Source organism: Amblyraja radiata, chromosome 3 (assembly GCF_010909765.2).
Source record: "Amblyraja radiata isolate CabotCenter1 chromosome 3, sAmbRad1.1.pri, whole genome shotgun sequence".
In the NCBI taxonomy this organism is placed as follows: Eukaryota; Metazoa; Chordata; class Chondrichthyes; order Rajiformes; family Rajidae; genus Amblyraja; species Amblyraja radiata.
In genome coordinates this window covers 106,703,296-106,713,705 of record NC_045958.1, presented here as the reverse complement: position 1 = coordinate 106,713,705, position 10,410 = coordinate 106,703,296, and positions in this window count along the sequence as shown.

Sequence of the window (10,410 nt, the reverse complement as noted above, 5' to 3'; positions counted from 1 at the left end):
ATAAGGTAGGGAGTGAAGAGAGGTAGAGTGATAGGGAAGAAGGAGAGAGGGGAAAGAAGGATGCTAAATGGAGGCAAACACGAAGGAGGTGTTAGGGAGGGAATGGGCGGGAGGATAGTAGAGAGGTTCAAATAAGGAGGAAGGTAGGGAGAGAAGAATGGCAAGGGCAGGGCAGAGCGAGATAGACAATAGACAATTGACTATAGGCGCAGGAGTAGGCCATTTGGCCCTTTGAGCCAGCACCGCCATTCAATGTGGTCATGGCTGATAATCTACAATCAGTTCCTGCCTTCTCCCCATATCCCGACTCCGCTATCCTTAAGAGCCCTATCTAGCTCTCTCTCTTGAAAGTATCCAGAGAACCGGCCCCCACCACCTTCTGAGGCAGAGAATTTCACAGACTAACAATTCTCTGTGTGAAAAAGTGTTTCCTCATCTCCGTTCCAAATGGCTTACCCTTTATTCTTAAACTGTGGCCCCTGGTTCAGGACTCCAACAACGGGAACACGTTTCCTCTGCCTCTCGCGTATCCAAACCCTTGATAATCTTATATGTTTCAATAAGATCTCCTCTCATCCTTTTAATTTCCAGAGTGTACAAGCCCAGCTGCTCCATTCTCTCAGCATATGACAGTCCCGCCATCCCGGGTATTAACCTTGTGAAACTAGGCTGCACTCCCTCAATACCTAAAGAAGCTTTTACTATATTCTTGGCTAGCTTACCTTCGTACCTCATATTTTCTCCCCGTATTGCCTTTTTCGTTATCTTCTGTTGCTCTTTGACATTGCCCAATCCTCTGGCTTCCCGGTCATCTTTGCAATGCTGTACTTCTTACATATTATGGTCACTATCTCCTAATGGCTCCTTAACCTCAAGTTCCCTTACCAAATCGGGTTCCTTACACAACACTAAATCCAGAATTGCCTTCTCCCAGGTAGGCTCCAGTACAAGCTGCTCTAAGACTCCACAAACTCCCTTTCTTGGGGTCCAGTACCAGATAGTTAGACATTGAGGTTCCGTGGGATATAGTGAAGAGAAAGGGTGAGAGAGAAAGATGTGGCAAGGATTCAGAGATGGAAAGTTAAAGAGAATGGGGAGGTGGACAGGTGAACGAGCGACGGGAGACGGGGAGAACGCCAAGTTGGGTCGAAAGGGGAATATAGTGAGAGAGAATGCTGGAGAGAGGTGGCAAGAGTGAGTGAAAGCAAATGTGCTCATTATGAATGAGAGAATGAGCATGGGGTAAGATACAAGCCGGAGGGGGGGGGGGGGGGTGAGCGAAAAAGAAAGGCTGATGAGGTAAGTTAAGGTTGGAGAGAGAAATCGAGAGTGGGAGAGGGACATGAAGTGAGAATGAGAAGTGAGCCAGATACGGAGTGAGAGGGATAGGTAGTAGGAAAGATGGTGAGTGGGAAAGAGATAGGTAGTGTGAGAGAGGGAATGGGAGATATATCGATTGAGTGTGGGAGAAGGACGTGGGAGAGAAATCTCGAAGCGAGGCGGCGAGGAAAGTTGGTGAAGACAGAAAAAACGATAGAGTGATAGGAGAGCTAGAGAAAGGGAGGAAATGGAAGAGGGAGAATGAAGGGATGGGTGAGGGACAATAGGAAAGTGGAAGGGAGGTCAGAGCGCCTGAATAGGAGGTGATTGTCAGTCAATGGGACAGAAGAGGAGAGAGTTGTGTCAGGGTGATACAGGGAAAGCGAGGGGAGATACAGCAAGAGCTGGAGGAGGGGTGGGGTAAGGGAAAGATGACTGGTTGTAGCAGAGGAAAGGTGCAGAGAGAGATGAGAGAGTGTCAGAGAGAGCCGTCAGAGAGTGTGAATAAAAATAAGGAATGTAGTGCAGGGAGTTGTGTAATTTTCTGGTTTTTGAACGTTTTGGACAAGTCTCTGTTGCTCTCTGGATGTCGTGAGACTGCGATATTCCTCCTCTGGGTTAATGACGGCAGATAATTATATTGTCCGAGGCAAAGCCAGATACATTCGAAGTCAGCAAAGAGTGAATGGGTAACGTTGCCGCCGGAAGTGTGGTGCTGTGATGAGCAGCGATCAAAATGAGTGGCGAAGCCGATTGACGAAGGCGATCTGTTGTACTAATTCCTAACCTGTGGACAAAAGTCACCCCGTCGATCTTCAGACTGCGCACCCGAAGCCCCGACGGTCTCCATGGATGTTGGGATTGCCTTGGTAAGTGAAGCGGATTGAAGGAAATTAGACAAACAACATGTTGGAGAATTGGGTCTGATGGAGTTTGAAAGAATATCCCCTTTGCTGGAACAATGCCAGTCTAAAGAAGAGTCTCGACCCGAAACGACGCCTATTCCTTCTCTCCAGAGATGCTGCCTGACCCGCTGAGTGAGTTACTCCAGCATTTTGTGTCTTACCCACTCCCAATTTCCATCCTCAGTATTGACACAATTCCTAGACGTTGGAATTTCGCAATTAATACCCTGAATTATTCACAGCGGGGATTGCAATTGGCTGATGTAATGTCTTTGCGAATAATTACGCAATCTCTATTTTTAATTCTGTTGAAACTGCACTGTCCCAGTGGGGACGCTATACGGCATAAAATCTCCAGGAATGATCTGCCACAGAATTTCATTCCGAGAGATTTCCAGTACCGCATGAGGACACGTCGATCGGCAGAGAAAATGCTTGACGAATATCACACTGCCGCGAAAATATTATACGTGGTCATTGCTGTCGTTGGAGTCCCTGGTAAGTAAGCAAAACAATTCAAGTTTTAGAACTCAGTTTGCTAACCAGAGTTGGCCTTATTCGTATTATGTTGCAAGCTTCCCAGCTGATCGTCGTTGGAAAAGAGTTAGTCAATGACATCAATTCATTCTGTTAAATATCCTGACTTTTTGCTGTTATTTTTATTATTTTCTAACATTGGAAACTAACCTTTTTCTATACCTGCCGTGACCCATTGGAATGCAATTCTTACCTTCAGTGGAACCTTGCCCAGATTTAACCCAGCGCCCGGGACAGACATGGTGTGAATGGGAGGGGTTTACATTGCGACGTTCACTTTGTCTGAGCTATTGATCGAAGTAAACAGCCGGTCCCGTGGACATGTCTCACTATGGTATCTATCAGTCGATTACACCGCCTGATGATCAGTAATTGGATTGATCACCTGAAACAAATCCCGTGGATTTACCGGCGTGTGTTGTTACCGACCGGAAATCACTGTGAATGGAATCAATTAACGGAGCCACTCTGCTGCCGGATACTAAGTTGGCCCTGTCTTTACTTTGGAGCCCTCGCAGTCCCCATCAGATGCCGAGTTCCGTGAGCCCTGGTAAAACCATGGCCGTTCACGGTTAACTCTATGTAACCGGCCCCATCAGAGACGGTGGATAGGGTAAATTATAGAAAGGACCATTCCGCCTAGTAGTGGATGGCTGCTCATTCGCTTCCCGCTCTTTACCCCGCCCATAGCCTTATCTTTGCCCCCCTGAACCGGCAGTTCGGACACAGTCTGACAATGTTACACAATGTTGATCTTTAGCTGAAAGTCGAACCGGTGAACTGCCCCGGACAACGTGTTCAGTAAGCGGGAATCAAGAGGATAGGGGCATGTTTCAAGAGAAACCGAAGACAATTAGAAAGGCAATGCGGGGAGAAAAGATGAGGTTCGAAGGTAAGCTAGCCAAGAATATAAAGGACAGCAAAAGCTTATTTAGGAATATGAAGAGGAAAACATTAGTTAAGACCCTTGAAGACCGAAAATTGTATTGTGGGGAACAAATGGCAGACGAGTTGAACCGATACTTTGGATCCGTCTTCACTAAGGAGGACACAATCTTCCCGATGTACTGGTGGCCATTGGATCTGGGTTGACGGAGGAACTGAAGGAAATCCACATTAGGCAGGAAATAATGTTGGGTAGACTGATGGGACTGAAGGCTGATAAATCCCGAGGGCCTGATGGTCTGCATCCCAGATTACTTAAGGAAGTGGTTCCAGAAATTGTGGACGCAATGGTGATCATTTTCCAATGTTCTATAGATTCAGGATCAGATCCCGTGGATTGGAGGGTAGCTAATGTTATTTCACTTTTTAAGAAATGCAGGAGAGAGAAAACAGGGAATTATAGACCAGTTAGCCTGACATCGGTGGTGGGGAAGCTGCTGGAGTCAATTATAAAGGAAATAAATGAATGAAATAGCGGCACATTTGGCTAACAGGATTGGTCCGAGTCAGCATGGATTTACGAAGGGTAAATCATGCTAGACTAATCTTCTGGAATTTTTTAGGATGTAACTAGGAAAATGGCCAGTCGGGTGTGGTGTACCTGAACTTTCAGAAAGCATTTGATAAGATCCCACATAGGAGATTAGTGGGCAAAATTATGGCATATGGTATTGGGGGTAGAGATGGATAGAAAACTGGTTGGCAGGCAGGAAACAAAGAGTAGGGATTGACGGGTCCCTTTCAGAATGCTGGCAGTGATTAGTGGGGTACCGCAAGGCTCGGTGTTGGGAGCAGCTATTTACAATATACATCGATGATTTAGATGAAGGTTCAAGGTACCATTAGAAAATTTGCAGATAACACAAAGCTGGGAGCAATGTGAACCGTGAGGAGGATGGTGCGAGAATGGGTGGATGCAGGGTGATGCTGTGTGACTTGGACAGGTTGGGTGAGTGGGCACATGCATGGCAGATGCAGTTTAATGTGGATAAATGTGAGGTTGTCCACTTTGGCTGCAAAAACAGGAAGGCATATTATATCTAAATGGTGTCGAGTTGACAAAAGGGGAAGTGCAACGTGATGTGGGGGTTCTTGTTCATCAATCAATGAAAGTAAGCTTGCAGGTACAACAGGCAGTGAAGAAAGCGAATGGCATGTTGGCTTTCATAACAAGAGGATTTGGGTATCGGAGCAGAGGTCCTTCTGCAGTTGTACAGGGCCCTAGTGAGACCACACCTAGAGTATTGTGTGAGGTTTTGAGGAAGGACATTCTTGCTATTGAGGGAGTTCAGTGTAGTTTCACAAGGTTAATTCCCTGGATGGCGGGACTGGCATATGTTGAGCGAATGGAGCGACTGGGCTTGTATTCTCTGGATTTTAGAAGGATGGGAGGCAATCTTATCGGAACATAAAAGATTATTACGGGTTTGGACACGCTAGGGGGCGGAAACATGTTCCTGAGGAGGCCAGAACCCGGGGCCACAGTTCAAGAATAAGCGGTATGGCAATTAGAACGGAGATGAGGAACTTTTGTCACACAGAGAGTTGTGAGTCTGTGGTATTCTCTGCCTCAGAGGGCGGTGGAGACCGGTTCTCTGGATACTTTCAAGAGAGAGCTAGATAGGGCTCTTAAAGATAGCAGAGTCAGAGGATATGGGGAGAAGGCAGGAACCTTCCACTGATTGTGGATGATCAGCCATGATCACACTGAATGGCGGTCCTGGTTCGAATGGCCGAATTGCCTACTCCTGCACCTATTGTCCATTGTCTATAATGCCCAGTGTCCGTCTCCTTCTCTTTCTGCAGCGAATATAGTAGCGATTGTGATCCTGTCCCGAGGAAAGATTGGCCTCTCCACATGCACCACTCGCTATCTGATGGCCATGGCAGCGGCCGATCTGCTGGTGGTTATCATCGAGGTCATTTTGTTCCGGCTCCGATATTTTTACTTCCAGTGGACTTTCCTATTCATTCCACCGACGTGCAGTGTCATCGCCGTTTTAACGTATATAGCTACAGACTGTTCAGTCTGGTTCACCATCTTTTTCACCTTTGATCGGTTTGTCGCCATTTGTTCCCAGAGGCTGAAAATAACATATTGCACCGGGAAAACTGCGGCTGCGGTTCTCGCAACAGCCGGCGTCCTGCTATGTCTGAAAAACGTTCCCCGCTATTTCACACTGCGGCCCGCGGTGATCATAGACAATGTCCCCTGGGGCTGTTTCGCGATGGATACTTTTTTCACTGACCCCGGTTGGGTGGCATTTGACTGGATCGACACCGTTTTAAATCCACTCCTCCCTTTCTCTGTAATCATGCTGCTCAACGCTCTGACAGTCCGGCACATCGTGGTGGCCAGTCGGGTGCGTAAGTGGCTGATGGGTCAGAGCAAGGGGGAGAACCGTATTGACCAGGAGATAATGAGCAGGAGGCGGTCTATCGTTTTGCTCTTCACCATTTCCGGAAGCTTCATGCTCCTGTGGCTGACGAAAGTTGTTGAATTCATTTATTATCAGATCACAAGAACTGAGAACAATCTGACACTGTCTGAATGGGTCTTTAACAACATTGGGTTTTTGTTGCGAAATCTCAGCTGCTGCACCAACACATTTATTTACGCGGCGACCCAGTCCAAGTTCAGGGAAGAGTTGAAGAGCGCGGTGAAATATCTGGCCACACAGTGCTTCGGCTCTTTATTAAATCAGCGCGCTTAGCATATCCCGGAGTCGGCCGCTTCGGGCTCCGGCTCCGGACATTCTCTGCGGGACCATCCATTTACAAATTTGCGGATAGTGCAACCATAGTGGGCCGGGTACAAGGTAATGACAAGACGGACGACAGGAAGGCGATATAGAACTTCGCAACCCTGTGCCCATCAATATCAGCAAGTCACAGTGATCAACTTCAGGAAGTGAAGCGGTAAACATACCCCGGTACGCATTGATGGCGCCGACTCGGGATGGTTAATACTTTGTATTTTTACTTCAGTTACTTTGTGTTTTTACCCCTTTACCCAACAACTGCTCCCTTGGCAAATATTGGAATAATTCCATTGTGGGTGCAGAACACCATTCCGTAATGTCCAACCGCAAATGGTTAAGCATCATCTGAATGTGACGGCAATGGGGAAGAAAGGTTACTCTTTCTTCCTTTGGAGTCATCACAAACCCGTGACCATCTACCACCTTAACATCCTCATCGGAGAGGGTCGGTTTCTCGGCAGTTGTGGCCCAGAATAAGTGAGTTGAACAGCTATTTAACCAAACCATGCAATGATGATCTGCACGTGTTACAGTAATGGCTTCTACAGACCCACTTCGGGGGGAAATAAACCGCATTTTTATCTTTGCCGTTTGATATCCAAGAAGCCAACTCAAAACAGTACAATTTGAAAACATCCAATTAACATTTTCCCCTTCACTCTGCAATATTTGCCCAATCATTAATATAGCTCCATTTGTACAGGTGACTATTTACCGGGTGTCGCCGTAGACGGCAGCCTCGCTATCAGTCTGTCCCGTCCTTTTCTTCATTTGTTGTTTTCAGTCTGTTGTTAAATATATGTTTTAGTGTGTCTTTAGTCTTGTATTATGTGCAGGGTGGGGGTACTTCATTTTATCTCTTTCCTCGACAGAGATGCGACCTTTTCCGTATCGTATCTCCGTCCGCACTGTAGCCAAACACCGTGGAGCTGGCGGTATCTTTGCTGGGGATCGTCCTCGGGAGCTCCAACGCGGGAGCCTGCGGACTTAATATCGTGGAGCTTGCGATTCCTTGGTGGGGGATCGACTTCGGTTAGCTCCAACCGCAGGAGCTTTGACTGCTCCGATCGCCGGAGCTTCGATCGCCACGAATCAAATTCCTTGTATGTTTTTAAATACTTGGTTAATAAATTAATTCCAATCACAATTACAACATTAGCACTGTATCAATTCCAACAATGTTCCGCTTATTCCACCTGGAGTTTCGGATGATTACATGTCGTATCGTGGAAGCACTCATGGTTCCAGCCTGATGCATGCATATTATAAACCTGCAAAAATAAAAATAAATGCAGTCCATTGTCAGTTATGTTCGTTAAATTATTCCTTTATGGTGTATACTGTTTCAACTGAGTCAAACGTTTCCATTTAGCAGTTCCTTTGATGCCCACTAGGGCTCATGTTTCTCCTGCCACTTTAACACTAATATTGTATCACCCAACCGGGCTGGAGACCATTACCTAATTTCCGTCCATCAGCATATTAGCTTCAATGCTTATTTTCTCCTTTTCGCATATTTGATCGTTTATTGATCAATTAACTCATTCTTGAGTGCATGTAATGTTTTACTCTTGGGTGTGCCCGATAACTTTTCCCTTTCCGTTACAAACCTCTGCTCCTGACGTTTTTACATCTTCAGTCTATTCATAACTCACTGTCATCAGCCCACATGTATTAACCCGTTCCGTCTCGCTGGGGCTGCTTTGAACTTCATTAGAATGGCTGAGAGTACCTTAGTCCATCCCTATCCATTCTTGGTCAAAGCTTTAGTCAGACCGTTCCTTCGTGTTCTGTTCGTTCACTCCACAATTCCAGAACTCTGTGGGTGTTGGGGAGTGTAAAATTAGTGGTAAACCCCTAACAACGCACATGCTCCCTTCATTACCTTCCTGTGAAATGTGTTCCCTGATCAGAGCATATCTGAAGTATAATCTCCCATCCAGGTGATATTTCATCAGCCAGAATTCGTGTCACGGTTCCGGAGGTACAATCCCGACATGAGAATCCCACTTCCCAGCGGGTAAAGTGATCAATTAGTACTAAACAATACATTTTTATCCCATTCATAAACATTCCATCATATACAGTAACCATGTCCAACCTGAAAGGCATATCTGCTGTCGATATAAATATTCACTCTCTTTCATTTTCCTAACTTGAGGGCCTCTGTCAAGGCTATTAATTCTGCTTCCTGTACTGATCTTGTCCCCTGAATCTGCATCCCTTTAAACCTGTTTCCTTCTCTATCTACCACTGCGCATGCTTTCGAGGGATACCATTATAATATTTACTTGATCCGTCTATATACATACTATCTAAAGGTACTTCTACAATCCTCCCATCTTTTTCTGCTGCTACTTCAATGCAGCATGCTCTTTTTCTTCATTCACTCTAATTGTGGTTGGTTTCAACACATTGTCTTTGAATATCTGTACCTGCTTATCCGCTGGCACCGATACACTACCCCATCTACTCCCCCGTCGATTATCTGATACTGCCTTTAGCTTCCCTACCGCTAAACGTTGCACCATGATACGAGGAATATGTGGAATTATATCCACCATTAAAGTGATGGACTTCAACTGAACATGTCGCAGTCAAGTGCTTGAGCACACCGATGCAGCCTAGAAGCCATGGCAGTATGGAATCTGGAACCGTCTTCTAAATCAATTAAAAATGAACGAATTAGGAAGAAAACAAACAGACAAGTCAAAACAAACCTGCACCTTTACACCCCTCCGTCATTAAAACATTTGTAAGAAAACAAAGAATAAACAGTTAATTTTCACATTGAAAGCATCTAACAAATGTCCAAAGACTAAAAGATGAATGGGTGGAGAGGCCCCATCTCACAATGTCTTAAAGGGACACAACCCCATAAAGACACATGAGATACAACTAATATATTTCACATTGAGGAGCAGAATCCAATTCCATCGGGACTATATGACTAATTCAACATTTTCCCAGAACAAACTATTAAACAATTTAACAATATTTACACTCTCACCTCCCTTCATACAAATCAATAAATAACTAGCGAGTTGCCACAACACATGCAATCTGCTGACCCTCACAAACATTCGCATACTTATAACATTCCGGTTGGCCATATGTCCTATCATGCAGGTAATTTGCCCCTGGTCATACTGACAACTGTCCGAATCAGAGCTACTGGGACCGCAGCTCATTCATTCTCATCCACAGTCCTTAATCCCCAGTATGCCCATCTTGAGACATCTCATTGTCTACTTTTTCCGTCAATGTCGTCTCCATCCATCGGCGGTGCCGTAGCCAACACAGCGCCACCTTTATCACGCAAATGTATTTTGTTCTTCGTGCTCTGCACACTCTAGTGTGTTATTTTTAACTTTTGTTGCTGGTTCTTTGCCATGCCTGTGAGTATAATTACTCTATGTTCTTATTTACCCCTTTCTTGTCCTTGCCACCTGGTTTTGTCCTCAGCGAGGAGTACTCCGGATCGTATAATTTATCTCCCAATTACCCGATTACTTTTTGTAGCAGTCAATTATAGGTCGAATACGGACCTGGGGAACACAGAGCAGAACCTATAATTGACTGCAACGACGTGACCTGGTCTGCCGTGCAACCTCCCTATTGAACATATTGGCAATGCGATCTGAACCTATCTGTTCGTTTTTGGTCCAAATCCCAACATTTTCTGTATTCCGTGATTCACTTAGCCTTAAGAGCTAATTCTAACTATCTCTTGAAAACAACAACTTGAAGACAACGACTTTTATCTCAATATCAGTAGGACAAAGGAGGCAGCGCGACCGACGTTTGCAGCGGCCTCTGCAGTCCGTCTGTTTTTTTTACTTTTGTCCCGTTGAGTGTATAGTTAGTGGTGATTTATATATTGTTTTTAACTGTGCATATGTGGGGGACGGGGGGGGGGGACATTTTAAAATCTCTTCCAT